We start from the raw sequence: 22,361 nt of genomic DNA on the forward strand, positions 1-22,361 counted from the left end.
ATGTACTTTTTTTTTTTTAAATGGAGAACATGTACCGTAAAATCTGCTTATTACTGTATTACCTTTGACCATGCAGAACTGTTTTCTTCTTCTAAACACTATATTCATTATTTAGGATTTCACAGAGTCCATGATTTGAACACACAAGGCTCTATTATACACAGCGTTAACATTAACTGTGGCCAACCCTGCTGAAGTCCAGTAAGTGCGCAATCAATCACAACTATTTAAAGCACAGAAAGAGGAGTCCGCCACGAGTATTTTCAAACTACGCTCTGCAACGATTTAAAAAAAAGGTAAGTGATACTCATCGGCTCTGCAATTTGAACAAAAGCCCGTAGAGTCTAAAAGCACATGTGCCTTTTCTGCAATACGTGAGGCCAAATCCCAAAGCCGGGGAAGATGGGAGAGGAGGCACAAGGACCGTGGGTACGGCTGGATGGGATTTTTTATCATAGTCTTTGTCCAAATTTGAGACAGGCTTGTGCTCCAGACTGTGCTTCATAGCAAGGAAAAGTTTTCTTAGAATGATTTCCCCAAATTTCTGATTAAACTAAGTCCCTTCTTACAGCATCTCAGGTCAGAATCGGCCAATATCTACCTTCATGCTTTCTCACGTCGTGTAGGACATGGACTTAACATCTGGGTTGCAATTCAGCTCTTCTTCACTATCCTTAGTGACCCCTGTAGACTGATGCTCACTCACGTATGAGACTACAGCTCATTTGTCCCACCAGAAACCGATTTTGCCACCATCAAGACAGAACGATGTGACTAGGTAACCACGTGTGAAAAGCTTTTTCCAATGAGAAATGCTCCGCTCAACTGCCTGGTCTATGTAGCCCGGATGAACTGGACTTGATCGTTATCATGACACTTCTGTTCAAACATTTCATAGAAAAAGGAAAAAAAAACTTTTCTTTTTGACCTCCTGAATGCCTACGACATTAGAATATTTTTCAAGCTCCTTATTTATTTTATTTAAGCCTTCTAAGCCAGCCGTAACGAGATCCAGCAGATGGGAGCTGAAGCTGGATCATACCAGAGCAGAAATTAGCTACATGTTTTTTAACAGTGAAGGTAATTAACCACCCGAACAGCTTGCGTGTGCTGGATCCGCCATCTCTGCAAGGCTCTGAATCAAGCACAGGTTCTTTTCGGAAAGATAAGCTACATTCAAACCAGAGTTACGGACTTGATGCAGAAATAACTGGGTGAAATTCTATGGCTGATTATACTGGAGATCAGATGCATTTATTCTGATTTTGAGCTCAAATACATTCCATGGCAAAAGGTGCCCAAGGTATGCTTAAAAACAACTAGCCAAACAAAACCACCTTGCCATCCCAGAAGCTCTGACACAGAAATATCTAAAAGCAGTGGCATTTTCTTCTCCAGAACTAGCAATGCAAATCTGTCCCCCCAAAACACACCATAACTACTCAAATCTCCCCAGTTCCCCAGAAAATGGGAATTGTCAGCACATCAACTCTTAGCCAGTGCCCAGGAGCTTGCCAGCGTACCAAAAAGGGATCGGATTCAGCGGGTCCATCCTGCTGGAGATGGACCACCGGCAGAAGCCACTGAGCATCCCCTGCCAAGGTGGTTCTCACCTTCAAAACCACGCTGCTGTAAATCACAGCCACGGGACTAGAAGTATCTGCTCGAGGAGATGTCTTTCGATAGCCTTTAAACAAACACCCATCCCCGATACCAAGCAGGCTGCTAACTCAGCATTGTTACAAGCTTAAAAAGCAGGACATACAAAAGTTAACACTCGGAGAAGGATTTTGCTCCATTTATTCCCACTGCACATCCATGTGTGCGGTGCAGGAGACAAGCAGGGAAGGAAAAATTAGGTGGCACACAGGGGAAAGTTTGTGACAGTCCAATCTTCCAGCCTTTAGATTACTCTCCCATCAGAGGCACTGGCACTTGAGACATTTAGATCTCCACTGAATGATACAGTAGTAACTGCATAATAAGGAATACCGCTGCCTTGGCAGGGAGATGGACTGGATAACTTAATAGGTCTTTTGTATCTCTCACTTCTCTGATCCTGCTGAGTTCTGTAGCTATTATTAAAGGCATTTTTTAAGGTATTTTAATTTACTTCTCTAAATGGATTTCCATTCATTCACTCTCACCAAGTGAATGTTGTCAGGGACATTAGCAGCATGATAAAATAGCTGTAGCTTCATGCTGGTTTTAATGCGTTACATACACAAGAAAAGTCATTAGCTCTTACCCTTTAATATACCCTCTTTACTGCTGCATAACTGTTTATCACTCAAAAGTGCCAGGCACAGGCCACGCTCTTCCTTTATTAATCAATATACATTTGTGCAAGGCTGCAATGAAAAGGAATAACATCCAGTTGCAAGCACGGTTTGTACTGCAGGAGCTGAAAAGCTCGTCCCTGACATTTTCAGTCCCCCCTGAATATTCCCAGAAGTGGCTCTTCTTTGGATTTTACACGACTCTCCCAATTACAGGTAAACTCACGGCACGGTGATGATTTATTTCCCATGGACTGAGTGGTGGGTTTCCTTCTCCTTTGTAATATCTGCTCTAGAACATCATTAGCAGCTGCAACACGATACGAATTGAACGTGGACCGTGAAATTAATGACGCTCAGAAGCAGGCCATCAATTTTGGAAGCAGAGTGAACCTCCTTTTTTAATAAATGTTTTCACATGGCTTTAATAAATGTTTTCATATGGCTATCCCAGTTTGGAGAATAAGACCCATTTATATTATTTTTATGAATACTCTATGCGCTCTGAGCTCTATTGTCTTCAGTCTTGGAGCCCCAACATTTAAAGCATACTTACCTATTAAAAATTTCTTGCTAGAGAGAGGGCATACGCATGCCCTACGTGGAGGAGAGATGCTCCTGGAAAGACACAGTGACCACAGCAAGGGCAGCGGGCTGGCGCAGAAACAAAAGCAATTGGAAATATGAGATGGGAGAACGGCTTAGCAGGACTGAGTCCCTAAAAGACGACGATATTGTGCCCCTGGATTTACGCTGTCCATGTGGACACCAACGCAAAGACTGTAACTATGATCTAAATTCATCAAGAATTAATGAAAATGCAAAAGATCACCAGAAGCAAAATGGCCAAATAAATACGTGAACCACACGTAAAGGCTTAACAGTTAACCCAGGCTGAGCTCTAACAGCTAACCCAGGGTGAGCTTCTGGGTTCTGGGAATCAGAAAGAGGCCATTTCAGTGAAATTACAAGACCATTTGTCATTTTTTGGAACAAGTGTCTAAAAGCCTCATTTGCAGGGTTAAATTCCAATGTAGAGTGATAAGACCAATGTCACTAGTGGGTTTCTAGAAGGTAACACCCAATATAGGGTGGATCCTGAAAGACACAGGTCACTCAAATCTCACCTTAGAGAACTGCAATTCACCTTTCTGTCTCACTCTTCATTAACTCAGCTATAATTAATGTGATTAAGAACTCTGTATTTTCCAAAGCAATCCTTGGGAAACATGAGGACAGCGTAAAGGCCCTACAAGAGGCTCCAGCTAGCTACATGCAATGGATTCAATTCCTACTGAGACATCCAAAAGTATATTAAAATTGGCAGTTAAATTTATTGTATTGTTTTCTGTGCCTTGATTTATAAGCCAGCACAGAGGAAAATGCAGTTAAATCACAGGGACGGTATATGTTTCCTTTTTCCAGAGGCAGTTGTGAAAAACAGCAGACCAACTCAGCCTTGTTTAAGCACCCTCAACTAGTTAAAAAAGCCTTTTTTCCCTAAATCATAGTTTGGGGTTCATCTGTACATGATCCTTTTCTAAATGCGGGAACTGGAGAGTAAAGAAGAGAAATCTTAAATATTCCAAAATGCCTTTAAAGGTCACCTACCAGCAACTAACTTGAGATGGATTTCTGCAACTCAGCAGCTGTATTTTTGCTAAAACCCTTACTACATTCATTTTGTTGAATGTAGTATTTTTTGTAGTATATTTTTGCTAAAACCCTTACTACATTCATTACTCGTTGCCACACGTAATACAGCCCTGTGCATGCCGGGCTGGACATTACCATTGACAGCTATGATTGATGGGCCACATCAACAGCCACCAGCTCCCAGAGAGCTGCTCTCAAGTTGGAGCTCTTGGATTCCACAGGGCTAAGGTTGATCGTAATTTTAAAGGGGGAAAAAAAAAAATTATAAGGGGAATTTACACCCCACTACACACGACAGGCCAGGGAATGACAATTTGGTTTCACAGCACCTTCTGATGTTTCTAATTTAGGTTGCCCCCAATAGAATGGGCAAAATCAAGACCTTTTCCACAATTCCATTAGAACAGACCTGTGCTGAAATGCTATTTAGAGACAAAACTGATCTCTGCCTGTCTCAGTGGTTAGGACACCAATAGAAAGGAGAGAAATTTTTCTGCTAGACCATTCAGTCAGCAGAAGGACTTGAACTTGGATGTCTTATTGCACAGGCCAATGCTCTAACCACTAGACTCTCCAGGACAAGAGAGACCTTGGACTCCCCAGCTCCAATTTCCTTTGCTTCCAAAGGATTTCAAACAAATACTGTGCTGGTATGGAGAAATCACAATACAAGTCAGCAAGAAAATGCCTTCCAACCACCTCCAGACATAACCTTAGTAGAGCTGAGGTCTTCTCAGAACAGCTTCCCCTGCTCCTCCTCCCAGGTATGACTTAGTAAGCAAAAAGCAAAGCCACTAGGAAATGAGAGGCAATGTACTCAAGGTAAAAATTAACACACATATGCATCTACACACACAAACTGAATGCAAATATCCTTAGTCTTGTGAAATCTGAATTTTATAAAACCCTTGGCATTATGCAGAGCTTCCTAAATTGGAAACTACAAGAGGATCAATTGTCTCTTCTCCTGCAAAAGGAAGCAGAGGAATTAAAAGCTCTACAGTTTCATTTATTCCCTTTGTTTACTTTTCTGCATCTACTCTTGTGGTATGAGCAGCGTTCGAGTTGACCAACTTAAGGGCAACTCAGGGTGCCCTCGCACAGCACTGCAGTCCAGCGCCAGCCCAACAGGGAAGATGTAGCGTTAAGCGCTCTGCCCAAAAAGCAGAGAGAGGAGAAAACTCATACGTTGCACGTGATGGTATCACTTGTGATTTATTCAATAAATTAAGCCTTGTGTTCCACACATCAAAGACTAAGGAGATCACAGTTCTGTCCCTGGATGTCCCCAAAGGATTATTTTGAAATTCCTCATGCATAGAGATTGTGAGCTGCTCTCTCCAAGTATCCGACAGCGTGTATTAACATTGCATTAATCAAAACTGAGTGACCGCTTAAAACCTCTGGAGATTCAGGTCTGACAAACTTTTCTGCTCAGGAGATGGGAGAACAGACACCACCAGCCTTTGATTCTCACAAAGACAAGTAGCAATTACAATGAGACTTGTGGGCTGGGTGCAAAATTTAAATGGTATTAAAACACTGTTTTCTCCTGCTTGAACAAAGCTACTTGCCTCTTCTTGACTCACACCCCACCTGATGACAGGTCCAACTGTGGGACCATTTCTGAAACAGGATGCTTCCGAGCGTGAGCCATGGTGTGAGGATGGAAACCGAGAAGGCCGTATTCACCTACCGCACTTTCTGGGGAAGCAGTGATGAATTTGGAAAATGCCGTTAGCCTGCGGGGCACTTTCCCTTTCAGATTGGCCATCTCCAGTAGGAAAGGTTGGTCACACCAGCTTAAAACAGTGCGGAAATGGGATCACTCGGACGTTTGCAGAGAATCTCATAGACGGGGCACACCTACCGCCAAAGTGACTTTCACCATTCTATTCACATAGAGAGGGATGGAAAAAGAAAACTTCTCATAGAGCTCCATCTAACACCTTTCAACAGAAAACAAGGTCTGGATGGGGGCCAAGCTCTGCAATAAATACTTGTGTTAGGAGACAGCTGCACTGTTTGCCCGGCACTGTAAAATCAAATGTCATGTGTTGAGGAACACTCCTAGAGGTAGACCTTGAATTACACGTCAGGGGAACCCTTACTTCATCCAACTTTGTCCTCTCCCCATTTCACAACCACAATACCCGGGCTGACAAGACCCCAACTATGCTGCTATGGTATTTTATCACAGTCTGCCTACAGACCTCTACATTAATCCAAAAAACCAAACCAAACTCGAAGCAAAAAAGTATTCTGTTGCACTTCACAGTTTCCCACACTACGTGATGAATATTTCTGCTCCTTTGAGCTCCCGGCAAGGAGCAAAAAGAACTAAATGAACTACTCAGCAGTTTAGCAACCATCTGCTTATAAGTCAGGAATTCCGTCATAGCAAAGAAACGCAGAGCCCTGCGCAACCGGAAAATCCCGCTTCCAAAATACGGCAAAAGGGCAGTGAAAAAGAAGTTGTCTTTCCTCCCAAATCACATCTAGGAGAAGGAAAAAAAAAAATCAAATTAGGAAATGAAAGACCCACTGGGTCAGATCATTACAAGAGATGTCTAATAACAGCGGAGATGCCATTGTTCAATTCCCAGCCAGAGCGAGCAGAGCAGTAATGAGCAGTCCTGCTCAGCAAATGGTCTGGATGATACTATAGATCTCCCCTTCCCATCTCTAACTTGTGTATCATTTCCTGACAGTCCCATCTCCCCTTCCGAGCAGATGGCTCCCTACAGTACATCTTTAAGAGACCTCCCAGGCAGTTATGGATGGCAGAGAATGAGCATTTTGTTTTATCGCTTGCTCATACATTATTTTCCCCATGCTAATGACAGTCAAGTTATTGTCCTGTGAATAAATCCATTTAGGCCTCGCAATGTTGGCTGCAAGTGAGAAGGAGAGGGAGCAGAGGAAGCCAAACTTGGCACCAACAGAGCACAGATAGTGTCATCCACAAAACATTCATCTATTAACCAAACAGCAGCATTTCCAAACCCAGCAGGGTCACAGTGGAGCCCTGCTGGGAAACAGAAATTAACTCCGAATGGAGATAATTTGTCTCTTGAATGTTGTCATATTTGCAAGATCTCTCTGGCAATGCCATGCTGCTAAGAGGAGCGATATTGCCGACAAGCGAACCAGATGAAATGCAAGCTTTATCGGGAAGCCAGGTGGCACTCAAGATCGCTCGTGCCGTCTTTCTGCCTCTGGGAGTAGTGCTTTGAATGCAAAGAGAGCGGAGGAGAAATTTGTCTCCAACGTCAAGACGTTATTGCAATTAACGGCAGCAGATTTGATTCAGTTCCACGTAGAAGGAGCAAATTAAAGTAGCTCCGTTACTACCAGGCTACTACTCAGTCACTGCTTGCTTGTTTTTTTGTTTCATTCCTATGTAGAAGAAACATTTTTCTTCTTATCCAGAAAAAGCTGTGGCTGGGCCTGATGGGGAACATACATTGGATGTGCCGAGGCAGTGAAAGTGTTGAAGAAACAGGATGGTCATCCCATTTGGAGTTTGTACAGGGCAGGAAGCAGTTAAGACATTTTGGGACTGCCACTGGGCAAAAAATATGGGAATTTTTGGAAAGCAAAGAGTTGTTTTAAATACTAAGTGCTTAAAAGGGGAGGTGCACTACTGCAACACAGGGTCAATCCGTATTTATGCATCTTCCACTCAAGCAGCACAAAGCAGGCTGATGAATGTGGCTATATAATCTCTCCAAAAGGAATTTCCTTAACTCCCCTCAAGTGAAGAGCCAACTAAATACCCTTGAGAATTTTTTTTTTTGGCCAAACTGTACTCACAAGCTTTCTTCTCTTAGCAGAATCACTGCCTGTTGCTACAGAACACCCTGTCTGAAAAAGGGAGGAAATTTTCCTGACATGTCCAACTGTGAGAGCAGTCAGGCCAAGCTCTGTTTTTCAAGCAACCAACCCCACACCTACGTCGGCAAATTTTGCAACTTCCATGTCAAGAGAAGCCAAAAACTGGAAGATTAGACATGGATGGCACCGGGGATGAAACGTTTTTCTAGTGCAAGACTTCTGCTCCTAAAACCCACCAGTGTGGCCATCACGGGCTGCAAAGACGTTCTCATGATTGGCTTTCTGCAGTGAAGGCTACTCTTCATGGTGGACGACACAGTAACACATAGGTAAAAAACGATTCCATCGCCGCCTTTCAGACAGCCTGAGAACGCCTATGCCCTGTGTTAATTCAGCATCTTGATGGACAACCATGAACTGAATCAAGTAGCGCAAGTGATACAGCAAAGACTTCTGTTGTCCTGCCCATACAGTCTTATTGTCCACGATTAGGGGGTGCCATGTCTAATCTAAATGTCCTTCCTCACTCTCTTATTTGTCTTCAAGCTGTGAAGAAGGTGAGCAGAGAGCTGGTTCAGTGTAGACAGCAAAGCTTATGAAGTGCTGCACAACCACAGAATCACAGAATCACAAAGGTTGGAAAAGACCTTTAAGATCATCAAGTCTGTGATTCTAAGATCACGATTCTGTGATTCTGTCATCAAGTCCAACCATAAACCTAACACTACCAAGCCCACCACTATACCATGTCCCCAAGCACCTCATCCAAACGTCTTTTAAATACTTCCAGGGATGGCGACTCAACCCCTTCCCTGGGCAGCCTGTTCCAATGCTTAACAACCCTTTTGGTGAAGAAATTTTTCCCAATATCCAGTCTAAACCTCCCCTGGCACAACTTGAGGCCATTTCCTCTCATCCTATCACTTGTTACCTGGGAGAAGAGACCAACACCCGCCTCGCTGCAACCTCCTTTCAGGCAGTTGTAGAGAGCGATGAGGTCTCCCCTCAGCCTCCTTTTCTCCAGGCTGAACAACCCCAGTTCCCTCAGCCGCTCCCCATCAGCCTTGTGCTCCAGACCCTTCCCCAGCTCCGTTGCCCTTCTCTGGACACGCTCCAGCCCCTCAATGTCTGTCTTGGAGTGAGGGGCCCAAAACTGAACACAGGATTCGAGGTGCGGCCTCACCAGTGCCGAGTACAGGGGGGCAACCACTTCCCTGGTCCTGCTGGCCACACTATTTCTGATACAAGCCAGGATGCTGTTGGCCTTCTTGGCCACCTGGGCACACTGCTGGCTCATACTCAGCTGGCTGTCGACCAACACCCCCAGGTCCTTTTCTGCCGGGCAGCTTTCCAGCCACTCTTCCCCAAGCCTGTAGCGTTGCATGGGGTTGTTGTGACCCAAGTGTAGGACCCGGCACTGAGCCTTGTTGAACCTCATACAACTGGCCCCCGCCCACCGATCCAGTCTGTCCAGGTCCCTCTGTAGAGCCTTCCTACCCTCCAGCAGATCAACAGCAAAGGCAGAAGGCAGAAGGAGAAAAGGCAGGACGGCAGCAAAGGCAGAAGGAGAACGTGCATAGCACATCCATCACCCCATGCCAGATAAAGCTCTTCCTCACTCCTGCTTCCCATTCACCCCTGAGTCATCTCACTCACCGACACACCTTCAGCTTGAGGAATTCAAAGGCGGAAAGTGTTTTCTGATAGACCTCCAGGAACAACATTAGCTGAGGATAAGTGCTCAAGGTGATCCTGAGTAGTTCAGTTATCACAAAAATAAAGCATTCCTTACTACTGAATCTGGAAGTCCTTCCAAACCATGGTTGCTAAGACCACACTTTGTGACCAGGAAGTCAGAAATGGCTTATAATAAGCCTGAGTCCTTTGAAAGACAGCTCATCTTTCTGCTAAATAAATACAGGCCTCTGAAAAGGTTTAGTTGGTCCACTCCTTAAGAAAAAATTACTAAAAGTAAGTCCCAGAGCAAGATGCAAAGTTTTGGATCAAAAACTGGCCAAGAGACAGCCAAAAGTATTGCCACTGAAAATGTCCCATTTGCAATTGAGGAAGATTGTCTTAAGCCTCTGTATCAAATCTTGTGTTGTTTAATTTACTCACTACTGAGCTGCAGAAAGGCTGAGTAGCTCTGAGCAGATGCATTTGCAGATGACTCCAAGTTACCTACACCGCTGCAGCCCCAAGGGAGAGACGGCAAAGTTCAGGCGGACCAAACTCATCAGCTTGCATGAGCAGGCACTGATAAACAGCCTTGAGTATTATTATTGCTTGGAATTAGAAGAATAGTAAAGCACTAAAGCAATATAACTCTATGTACCCTTCAACAGGAGCTATGGGGAATGAAAGCCTGGCTGCTTTGAAGACAGACTTAATATGTTTATGAAAAGCAGATTATATGATGCTGTGCATCTGATGGCAGAGATCGGGACTTCATGACCCAAGAGGTGCCTCAGCACTGTGCTTCTAAATCCAGCCTAGAGGGAAAACATCAAACCTATTTTCACACCTCGCTGGACTCTAAATTAATTACTAGCAATTCAAAACCGAAACAAGCAAATAGTTTTTATTCGACGCGTAATGAGAGCTTAGAATCACGGGAGCGCATGATTAGATTCGGCGACGGGAGGTATCGGGGAGGCACGGGTTTCGGCGGCATTCACAACGGGGCTGACCGTTTACACATCTATCAAGGCAATCCAGAGCTGTCAGACTTAATGTGATTTGGAAAGGATATTGCACGCAGCGTTTAGGGATCGAGCTGAACTATCAGAGACCATGATGAAGCCTAATGAATAGGGAAGATTTCCCGCAGCCTATTTTATTTATTTATTTTTTACAGCAGGCTCCAGCAGCAGTTCTTGCTGACCATTCCCATGATGGAAGGGAAGATTGGGTAAGTCTTCTTATGGTAGCTCTTACATTCCCCAAATTTCTACTTCTAGGAAAGAGTAAAAGCGTAGACAACATCTTTACAGCACCATGTTTGCCATACAAATATGCATGCTGTCCAAGCCATGGGGCCAGATTAAAAAATCATCTCTTACAAGTTCAGGGGCTGAAGAGGGGTGAGCAGGAGGACACAAATCTGACAACCTTCAACACAGGATATACGACAGCTCTGATCTTCTGGGGAGCCAAGTGTCCTGCTCCCACCAATGGCACGTAGGAGTGCAGATCTCAAAATCTTCAGGGGCTCAGAGAGATGAGGTGATGGATTAAAATTAGATGACCAAGCCACCTACTCCACTCCACTTGATAGCATGATCTAGGGATATCTCACCCACCAGCGAATCTTCTCCTAAAGCTTCATAGCACTCCACATCATACATTAAGGTAAACTGAGATCAGGGATGTCTGCTTGAAAATATCATTAAAACTAGAGGTTTTCAGCAACTGATTCACAAGTGGATCAGATATCCTCACCTTTCCAGCAACAACCATTGAAGGGACAGAGCAGATGGCTGAGGGCAGTAAGTCATTCAGCCATGTAATTTTAATTTGCTGCCACATGTTTATTAGAGCTTTCAGAAGATACTGGCCCAATCTGCGCTCGTCATAAGTGATACTGAATTTTAAAATTCACGGGAAGTAATACAAGAGAATATAAGGCACATTTTTTCTGCATAACATCAGTATGATAGAAAATGTGAGAATGACCACAAAGAAGCTCTGCTGCGTTAAGATTATATTGGGTAGACATCACTGCTGCGGGAAACACCCCTGGTCAAGCCGGCTTTCTGAAAGATGAAGAAAGAAAGGAGAAAAAAGCCCATAAGCGTCAATATGATGGAATTACAGCTTGCCAGATTGTTTTTAATCTTTGTCATTACCCCATGCCAGTGGGGGACATGGGGCTAGGCAGGCAGGCGGGTGATTTCATTACTAGGGCACAGTCCCGCACTGGCCGGGCTCTCAGCCAGCTTCTCAGCAATGCCTAATCTGCTCCAAGAAGCTAGAATGTGTTTTTGTGTTCCCCAAAGTCCTCCTGAATAAAATTCCTTCGGATCTGAAGACTTGGGTGATATTGGGTCCCTCTTGGGGATAAGTGGTTATCCTACCCCCAGTGAGAACTCCTGATGGCTCCTTCTGTCGCTTTATTTGAACCATGCAGCAGAGCAACAAACGCTCTGGGGAAATGCAAATGGAACCCACATCGGACGCTTTTTAAAAATAGTTTGTTTCTAACAAAATCAGAACAACTGAAAACAAAACATTATTCTGTCTCACACAAACCCAACATCAACAGTTTCATAAAATAAGGGTTTCCCTAACAGCTGCACCTAAATTTCATCAACATGTTAATAAACACATTAAATAATAATCCCTCTGAATGACACAATTCTGAAAACCCACTTCTGTCATTCTGTGGTTACCCAAAATGTCGCCCCGTTAACTACAATGTATTCAATCTTCTTTTGCTGACATGTTTGACTTAAATGTGAAGGATGTATAGGAGACACAGAAATCTCATTATCCCTGTGTTACATGAATGTGGACGCAAGTGCTCATGAAAATATTACTTACAGATGTGCTACGGGCAAACCTTTGCTTGGCATGTGCTACCAGACTCATTTACCTTCGTCTGCCAACACACCTTAGTCCTGAGCTGCAGATCTTCAATTGTTTGAGCCTTAAGCTCTCCCAATATACATCAATTTAGACTTGAAGCGTTGCATCTTCCCTATCCCTGCCTGCCCAGGGCACCAGCACCCAGCCCTGAGCATCCCCAGCACACTCTGCCAATGGGTTTTTAAAATTGTAATTTAATAACCCCCTAAAAGTAGATGTCACTTATGGCACTCGATTTATTTTTGCTTAAAATCTCTTTTTTTGGGGGGGGAAACCTTCAACACGAAGGTTTTTTAGCCATACCTGGAATTTCCATATCATAGGGAAGACTCAAATGGCAACATCACCAACTGGGCTGCAATCAGGCACTCATACAAATATATGGTCCCTTCTCATCTCTCCCCTAACCTGAAACCACAATCTTTAAGCCTCTCCTCTCCGTTCCAGGTGGCCACCACTGACACGCACGTCCCTTCCCACTTCCCGATGCTGCCGATACGCAAAGCTGCTTGTGAATGCTGGAAATGGGACAAATCCTGATGTTTGCCTTCGCAGACCTCCTTAGCTAAGGAAAATTCAGTGAGCAATTGGAGAGGAAACTCTGAATAAAGAAAGGGAGGGTTTCGCCCTGTGTTGTGACCCTGCATATCTCGCCCAGAGCCAATTTATAAAAGTCACCCAAGAAAAATGGTGCTAATCCATTTGCAGCAAAACACACAAAAGGTCCCAAAAGGGTCAGCGGAAAGCATGGTTTTATTGACCAATTTCTACCAGCCTTACCTAAATATTCCCACCATCCATTTAATAATGTGCCGCGCCAAGGATATCTACGTTAGAAGATAGCAGAAAAGAAATTGGAGCATCTTCCTGCAATAAGTTGGAAACATAAACATATTTTTAAATGCTCTTGCATTTTGTTCCTACAACAGCTCTCTAAAATTGATTGAAAAAGCAATTACAGTATTCACGTTTTCTCTGCTCCTTCTATTTTCATTTTCCTTTCCTAAGAGCGTGATACACAAAAATAAACCAGGAAGGATGCTGGAGGCTTCATGCGATCATAAACTAATGGGAAAGCTAAGAGAGAGCAGATATGGACAGTTATCTGATTGAACAGAACAGATCACAAAAGTGAAAAATACTTTAAACTGCAACTTGACTGCTATTTTTACTGTGATAAAGGTGCTTAAAAATGGACCGCTCCTGCTTTATTATGCATTTAAATGAAAAAATAATTCTGGGGGCATGAACTAACTCTCATAATAAATGATCTTTAAGCGTAATCATTGCAAGGATATGGGTCCAGCAAGCAGTTGTGGACCTACTGTTGTCTGACGTGGTCAGTGAGGCGGGAGATGAGGCAGGGAAGAGGCTTTGGACAGCTAACAGCACGTTCTGGAGAGGATGCTCTCATTGAAAGTCCACCGGCAGAAGGCTGTCAGCTCCCAAATACTGCCCTTCTCCACTCCTGCCTCTGGAAATTATCCTCTATTCCTCCCCATCGCCTGTGGATGTCCATCTCCAAAAGCGAAGATTTAAGGATAGATCCACAAACTTCTGCCACAACTCTTTTTTTGTGCGTTAGACCTTGTCTAGACTGACCTGCTCCATGAAGTCACTGTTAGAATATCAACCAAACTAAAACCAGCTCCTTTTTCCCAGCAATGCATGCAACCCCAAGTCAGTACCTTGAATTAGATGCAACCCCCGCCCCGAGACAAGCTGATTTTGACCTGAGCTTGTACAACAAATTCAGCTGTCAAGCTGCTCTGTAAATACCTGCTCCTTGCCTGTGCTGACAGGAACTTTCCGACTGGGTGTTTCCTGAGTTCCCTTCCATTCCTCCAGAGCCCAGCGCAAAAAGAGAAAGGATTATCTCACAGTCTGAACCTGGAGCTGAGTTGTAGTAGCCTCTCAAAAAAGTTCAACGCACAAAATAAATCAATGGTAGGGATGGGACCTGAACAGCTTCCTCGGCCAGACATGCTCTACTCCATCCTGGCCACTACACCGCTGCCTGCTTTTGTGTTGGGTCCTCCTCTGGTATCAACACTAATCTTGAACGTGTCATTTATCTATCTCCAGTATAATTATTTGAGGATTTTTATGATTTCTTATGCATGGAAAATCCTCCACTGTCCAGCCAGGTCACCCCCACCTTCATTCAAATTTCTCTTGAAGCCTTGTGCTACCACCATACCTGCAAGAAATGATGCAACTAAAGAAGGCAAGTAAGGAATGACCTATAAATACCCCTAAATTATGTCATGGCTACAAGTTATAACCAGTCACTGGGGGTTTAGGGAAGGAAAAGGGGAAAGGAGGAGGCAACGATGTGTACCATCTCTTGCAAAAGCAAGCAGACAAGTACGGATTTGGTACTGGTAGCTGAGGTTGGTGTGGACGGTACCGGCTAGTGGAGACAGACTGGACTTAAAGAGCATTTCCTTGAGGCCACCCTACACCTTCAAGAGCTGTTTGATTATTAAGAGCAAAGCAAAAGAGCAAGTGCAAGGGAATAAACCTAGAAGAAAAACCCGAAGCCTGTCAAGAAGCATGTTTTTCACCACGACAGTAAACTCACGGGGAGATGCTCCCCTGTCATTATTTCATTACAGCAATTTCAACACTTGCTAACCTATTAGAAGAAAAACATTTGAAATAATTTTCCTCATCAGAGAGAAAACAACCTCTCTCATTACCTAAATATGGATCAGTGCCAAACGATACAGGGTGGAAATGCACTTTAAAAGAAAAAAGCCAAGCTGCTACCCATGTAAAAATACCGTTGGGGCAACAGCCCAGGGGAAAGGCACATTGCACAGAAGTGAGGGTGGCTCAAACCAGCCCATCACTGAATATTTGGAGAAGATCTCAAGGAGGTTCAAACCCTCATGTCTACTCCAACGACAACCTCCAATACCATCCGCACACGTTGCCCCTCTTCTTTCCTCCACCGTTCACAGCTCAGTGCCTCGGGGCTCAAGCTCAAGCTACCATAAATAAATAAATAAATAAATAAATAAGATAAAAGATAAAGATATATGTATTTTAGACCATTTTTGGAAGGCTTCATGCTGCCACAGATCTGGCATCGTTGTCTGAGCCCTGCCCAAAACTTTTCCTTTCCGATTCATGTATAAAGGAGTTGGAGCACTAACTTGGCTGCAGATTATCAAGGGATTTTGCCTTCTCGGCTCCATTAGGGCAATTTCTTTCTTTTTTTTAAAGGTTATAAAAACATGGCAGGCTAAGACCAACGTTCAGCAAAACAAAAGTGAAGGTGCTGTTAAATGTCGTCTCTTCAAGGCTGGATTGTTTAATGTTCAAGAGCTCTTATTCCCATTATATCAAAAATGGAGTTAGTTTGGGAAGCTCACATCTTTCCAGACACCCAAACGTACCTGCCTGAGCAGATCAACTCCTGGGTTAAACTCTTTGCGTTAGCTCACTGCCAAATCAACATTTTGATTTTACAAGTCTTCATCCCTTTTCAAAACTTCAACCAGCTCTTTATATCTCCAGTGCTATGGTCCTGGTGAATTCTTAACGTTAAAATTAGCAGGAGGACTTGTACCCCCTCACTTGAAACCTGACTTGATGGAAAGCAGCTTTTCTGGCCGCTCTTCAGCCCGGCTGTGAAATGCAACACAGAATGCGTTACGCAGACTGCGTTAAGAGATGCTCAGCCCGTATTACCGGTTTGAGGCTGCGATACAGAAACTTCAATATGCATTTATATACACACAGGCAATTCATTTCAATTAAATGAGATTTTGTTGGCTTGACAAACCATGCAAGTGTTGCCAAATTATTTTTAAGAACCTAAAAGACCAAGTAAGCCCTGACACCCTCCAGCTATTTGTTGGTTTACACTCAACAGCGGGTAGATCCTGCTTGCCTGAGTCCGTTTGTCATGGATATTCCTCCCCGGAATATCCTATTCCTCCCCAAATAGGACCTATCCTCTAGGTCCTTCCTATCCGGAAGAACCTAACAGCAGGTTCTTATTTTCAGAGCATCAGCTGCTTAATCTTAACCTCTTCTCTCTTTTCCTCTCTTCTTTTGGTTTGGTTTTTTTTTTGGATAGTTCAGACTACAGTCTCTGCTTTGCGGCGTGGCGATTGCTGTAAGTCCCGTTCCTTGTCCCTTCCAGTGGTTATTGGCAGGTGGTTCATAGGAAGGGCTAAAAAGCGTCATCACGGCCAGAAGCATTTGATATTGCTCTGAGCAGGGACATTTCTTAAACGTAGCACGGTCCACTGATTTGAAGAGGCAATGATAATTAGGAAGCCAGGGACTGTTGGTCACTCTTTGACAGCCCTTTCGTTAACTCTTTGAGGAGCCCACCCAACACCCACACTTCTGTTGTGGTATAAACTCTTCTATCTGCAAAAGCAAGAAAATTCACCTTTCTAAAGCATGTGGCTACTCCCCAAGCCCTACCAATGTAAGAATTATTATTATTATTATTATTGTTATTGTTATTTGCTTTGCCACTCTTCTTAGAGTTCAGAGTGAGCACTAGAGATGAAATCTGGATGATGTTCTGGCTGCTCCTATGCACGCTGCTGCAGGCTGTGATTGGCTTTCCAAACCAGAAAACAAGCACATCTCGCACACAAATTCATCAGGAAGAACTAGGAATCAAATCAAAAGCCCCAAATACCAAGCAATATTAAAAGGAATGAATCTGAATGTCAGAACATTGCTTTTGACTCAGCAGGAGTCCAAGGCGCAAAATAAATGGTCAATGTTGGCTGCTACCTTTAACCTGGGAATGAGAAAAAGGGCTTTAAATGGAGAAGCAAGTAAGAGTAGAAGAGCCACCTTTCAGAGGCAGCTTTGTTTTGAGGGGATCTCTACAACGAGATCACCTGTGCCAATCTAGGAATGGATTTCTCCAAACATTTCTTCCAAACCTACGTCCCTACAAGTCTGCAAGTGCAGCTATTACACCACGGCACCATTTTCCTACATCACCCAACTGGGACCCGATACCATTCCCTGATGGTTTGCAGACCGCGTTCTATTGTATCAGCGGCAACGCAAACAGCAAAGCCAAAGTGTTTCTAATCAGAGGATGGGAAACAGTTCGCCAAGTAACTCTAGAAAACCCCAAAAGACGTAGTTTTATTTTCAGATCAATGATTTGACTAGCACCTGGATGAGAGCTCTAATGCACCAGCTCGTGTACATTTTTGCAGCTAATACTTTTAGGCAAATGGGTCATCTTCACTATTTTGAAGTGCCTAACTAGGAGAAGGGTGATTAATAATCTTTTTCATTTTGTGGCCTATAAAGTGCCATGGAAAACAACAGAGCAGGAATTCAATATGAAATGCCATGTTGATACCAAAGAAGGGTGTTCAACCTGTCACCAACCTGCCCTTAATACAGTTTCTGACACAACTCTTAGATGAGAAAAAATACAGTGAAGCAGAGAAATCTCAGTGCCTTTTGCTAGAAGTGCCTTGGAGCTCCCTTGAAGGCTTGAATGTTTGGTTTCCTTCATTTTCAGGCCTGTTTTTCTTTTAATTGTATGCGACTCGAGAGGTTATTGAGGCTGATACTATTCATGCAAACAGGAGTCGGATGCAGCTGAATGACCAGATCTTTTTCTATCCTTTAATGTTTAAAATGACTGACTACAGACATTATTTAGAGCTAGCAGGATAGATCTCATCTCACTCGCACAGGAAGAAATCCGGTGTAACTCCACTGACTTCAAGGTCAGCTGAGATCGGAATCTAGGATACCATCTTCACAAATTCAATGCTTTTCAATTCTCTCTTGTCTTTACCTTTTCCAGCAGCTATAATCAGCACCTAATTAATTAAAATAGAACACAGCCCAGGGCAGGGCTCTCCCGTAGAGTTGTATCATTTTACTCTATTTTCACTCCATGTAGGAGTTTACTTTACAGAGACAGAAGGTCCCTGAATATTTTAATTAAAGAGCCCATCCCAATGGTTTAAATTCCCCAGCGAGTCCTGGATCAGGCCCATAATGACCAGAACTGGGCTGCAGAACCTGGTACCGCCCAACAGCTTTATGGTGCCGCTGCATGGGTGATGCAAGGGAAAAGCTTTTACCCTCTGTACGGTGAAGTTCACATAAAAAGTAAAAATCACAGCACAAAAGCAGATCATTTGCAAAAAAATTACCATTCTGACAGCTTTGTGTGCATGAGCGAAACTATTATTTTATTTTTTTGAAAGGGAAAGGGTCTATTTACAGATTAGTAGCAAGAGGGGAAACTTTTAATTTCCTGCCTTCTCTCAATTCTTCCAGATGTAATTTAGAGTGCTATTAACCTTTAAACTGCTAGCACAGTGTATACACTCCAGCAAGAACCTTTCTCTCTGCCAGCGGAGCGGAGGAGGGGAAACCCACTGTGCGAGAAGGAATACTCTGATCGCAGCATCTCTGCATCTGTTTTTCATTTTTTAATTCTCCTGTTGACAAGTCCCTTCCTTCAAAATCACAGCTACTTCTCTGCAATCCTCCCACTGAATGCTGCTTGTCAGGGAGGGGCAGCCCCTGACAAAAAAAAAAGAAAAAAGAGCTTCTTTACCTTTCCTTTTAACAATAGATTAATCTCTCTTTTGTTCTCTATGAGAACTAGGTGTCATATTTCAAAATGCACTTTTAAAACAGGTATAATTAAACCTCTGCAAAAGGAGGGGGGGAGAGAAATTAGCAGCAAAAGTAGTAATAAAGGCATTTTAGAGCTGGCGTGAGCTGGAAGGTACTTCATCCCTCCCCCTCGCTGCACAGCTACAATTGCACTCTGCAGTGGAGGGGGGGGAAAAAAAAGTAATTATAAAAATGAACTTTTCTTCAAAAAATGAGCACGTTGTAAAAGGATTACTCCTTTGAACATCCGAGCACTTCAAAAGGAGGATGAATTAGTGCTGACAACTCAATAAAGTAGCCATCAATTATTTAAAATGCGATGGCTCTTCTCATACAGCACTTCTGATTAGGAAAACATTTCAAAAACTAGAAATTAGAGTTATTCTTCCTAAATGAAACAGGCCCAGGCTTCAAATGCAAGGGAAAAAAAAATTAATGTGACTTTCAATGAGCCTGGCAAGAACACAGGCAAGTCTCTTCTCTTGAAGCCATCTATAAAGTGCGTTGCATGAGATTGTGTTACAGACTGGATTTGGGATTCACGAAGCAAACCGAGCAGAGAGAGGGGAAAAAATATCTGCGCTGTTGTGATAGAGAGCCACAACCTTCAGCTAATGGGTGCCGGAGAGTCAAAAAAAGCCCAACCAAGACCTCAAACTCTGCCACGGCTGTGTTTCGAAAAAGCAAGCAATTAAACTTTCCTAGTGAAAAGATACTTATGAAAGAAACTCCTGGAGGGCTGCTGGTGATGGAGCGATACGGGTCTCCTTTAAGCGCAGTTCATCAGACTTTGGCTTTGTAGGTACTCACAAGCGGATGCTAAGAGCCTCCTGGACACTGCAGATCCGGTCATCCATCACAGAAACAACCCTAGCGAAGTCAAAACACCGGTTTAAAATTGAAGAAACACCTAGGAAAAAAGGCAGCTGGAGGGAAAGAGGAAAGCTGGGTGAAATATCGCTTCTGCGGTTGCTGTATCTGAGACTGCGCACTCGCTTTTTGGAAGCACCCTTGGGTTAACGAGAAGGCCAGCTCTGCCTCCGCAGCCCCGTGCTCTCCTGCCACGGATGCCGTACACTTAACGAGGTTGCAAATGAGAAATGTGCAGCTTAAGCTTTAAACAAACCGGAGGGTGGCCAAGCTAAATGGCTTCTCCTCTGGACAGAAAGATAAGAGGGGCTGTCTCTGACACCAGCCATGTGGGCTCAGCCATGTGAGGCAAATTGAGGATTTATGAGTGCAATACTACTGCTGAAGGAGCCTGTCTAGGCTGTTTTGGTAATTAAAATAATCAGTCAAGGCCTGCGACCAAGTACTGTTGGCAGATACATACTCCCAACTTCGGAAAAAAAAACCCAAAACAACTGCAAGAAGAAAAAAATTAAACATAACATAACTTACAGGGAAGTTTTAGGGTTTTTACCAGTCTAGCGAGTACTCGATGAACTGCCACTGAAAAACAGCCGCACAGTCCAGGGTGAGGGTGAACACTGTAAATGCCACGACAGCAAAGGTCCCTTAGAAGGGTTAATCCTGCAAGATACGGATGCTCCTCGGCATCTCACCGACCGCAGTGGGAGCTGATGGGCTCAGCATCCCGGAGGCATTCCCAGCACCACGCTGGTGCATCTCCCACAGCCTCTCCACAATTGTTGCACGCTCCCGTTGACTTCTGGCCAAGCCAGAAATCGTTGCATGCAGGATGATTGCAGGATTTTACAATAAAATCCTACCAAAAAGAATGCGAAAGACTGAAGCAGACTACGCATATAGTTTCTTGCATCACCCTAAAACCCCATATTAATTCAGGAGCAAAAGAAAAGGGATAAAAGCCCGATCAGCTCAATAGATACTGCATCTATGGAGACAGGATTAATCCAGGAGATGTAAAGGGAATCGCAATGACACAGACAGGACCTGCTAGTGAGATGTCAATCTTCAAGGCGAAGAAGACAGTGACAGCTATTTTTTATTTCTCTCTTTTTTCTTTTTCTTTTTTTTTTTTTTTGCCAGGCCATCTCCAGCATGCGAGAATTGGAGTATGTTTCTCTTTCCACTTTGGCTTGAGTCCTGCTTATCAGACTAATGACCAGAAAAACCAGAGACAGAACGTGCACAGAGGCAAAGCCGACCTCTCCTCGCATTCATTCCAGCTCCCAGGGTGACCTCGGGGGATTAATGCCCCTTCTGCTCCCTTAGAGCAGCTGATCCCCGCGGATTCGTGTTGGCCATGCAGCTACCCACCTCTCCCGTGACTGCCTGCTGCTCTTCCCATGCAGGTCAAAAACTGAGGATGCCTTTGATAGCCAGTAAAGTCAAACAGGTCTCAAAAAAGGCATCTCTTAGAAGATGGGATTGACAGAGTGCTAATGCAGTTCAGTCCCTGTCAGCAGATGTGTCAGAAACCATTACTTCTCTCCGGCTTGTCCACCAAAAAATCTTGCTGCAGAAAGATCAAAAGAGACAGCAGCCAGTCCGCACCCTCCAACCCACCCTGAAAACACAATGTTTGACCCCATTCTAGGCAGGTTTCTCAGCACCAGCAGCTCAGGAGGTTGTGCTTTTCTAACCTGAAGCTGCTGGTTCCCAAGGACGTTCAGAGCAATGGTCATCGCTTTTGCTCAAACTCAGAGCTTAAGGTTGGAAACAGAGCTTTCCTGGCTCAGGTCATCTTCTAAAATAACCCGGCAGACACAACCCTGAGCAAGAAAAGCTAATGACATGAATTCACCCTGAAGTATTAGCTCTTGGACCCTAGGAATGATGTTGGCTGATGCGCTACAAAGACACAGATTGAGAGATAAAGCCGTGTTCGAAAGGCAGTCTTTGAATAGTAAGTTTTGCCAACTAAATTAAATTATTGAAAAAACATTTAAGATTTACTAATCAAAAGCACAGTGTAATTGCTAAGAGATACAAGACTGGGTGATGTCTTTTTATTAAGTGGTCTGTTTTGCCCATAACATCTTTTGACTAGACTCATTGATACAAACCCTCCATACACCCTTTCATCTCTACTACTGTCACAACTACTGTGGCTAGACCGACCCTAGGGAGGTATATTTTAATAACGCTGTAATAATTTAAACCAGAGATCAGTCATAAGAATATACAACCACTGGTAGAAGTGCTAAGACCATAATGTCGTCACTGGATTAGTTATTCTGCTTCACACCTGGTGTGCCTTACACAGATGCAAAAGCTGCACTGTGTGTAGGCTTCACATTTCTGGAAATAAAAATAATATGTGATTTAAATGAAGACTCCTGGTCTGTTCTATACATCATACATGTGACATAACAAGGGACAGCAGCCAAAAATTCTGGCTAGGAAAAAGCTTTCCAGTAGGAGAGTAATGCAGAA

At 43.7% G+C, this 22,361-nt stretch overlaps 1 protein-coding gene across 1 annotated transcript in view; it reads right to left on the reverse strand.

Moving 5' to 3' along the window:
• Positions 1-22,361, reverse strand: part of EXOC4 (exocyst complex component 4) — a 421,757-nt gene that overhangs the window by 83,070 nt on the left and 316,326 nt on the right. The window lies entirely within an intron of this gene.

Source organism: Ciconia boyciana, chromosome 1, assembly GCF_034638445.1.
Source record: "Ciconia boyciana chromosome 1, ASM3463844v1, whole genome shotgun sequence".
In the NCBI taxonomy this organism is placed as follows: domain Eukaryota; kingdom Metazoa; phylum Chordata; class Aves; order Ciconiiformes; family Ciconiidae; genus Ciconia; species Ciconia boyciana.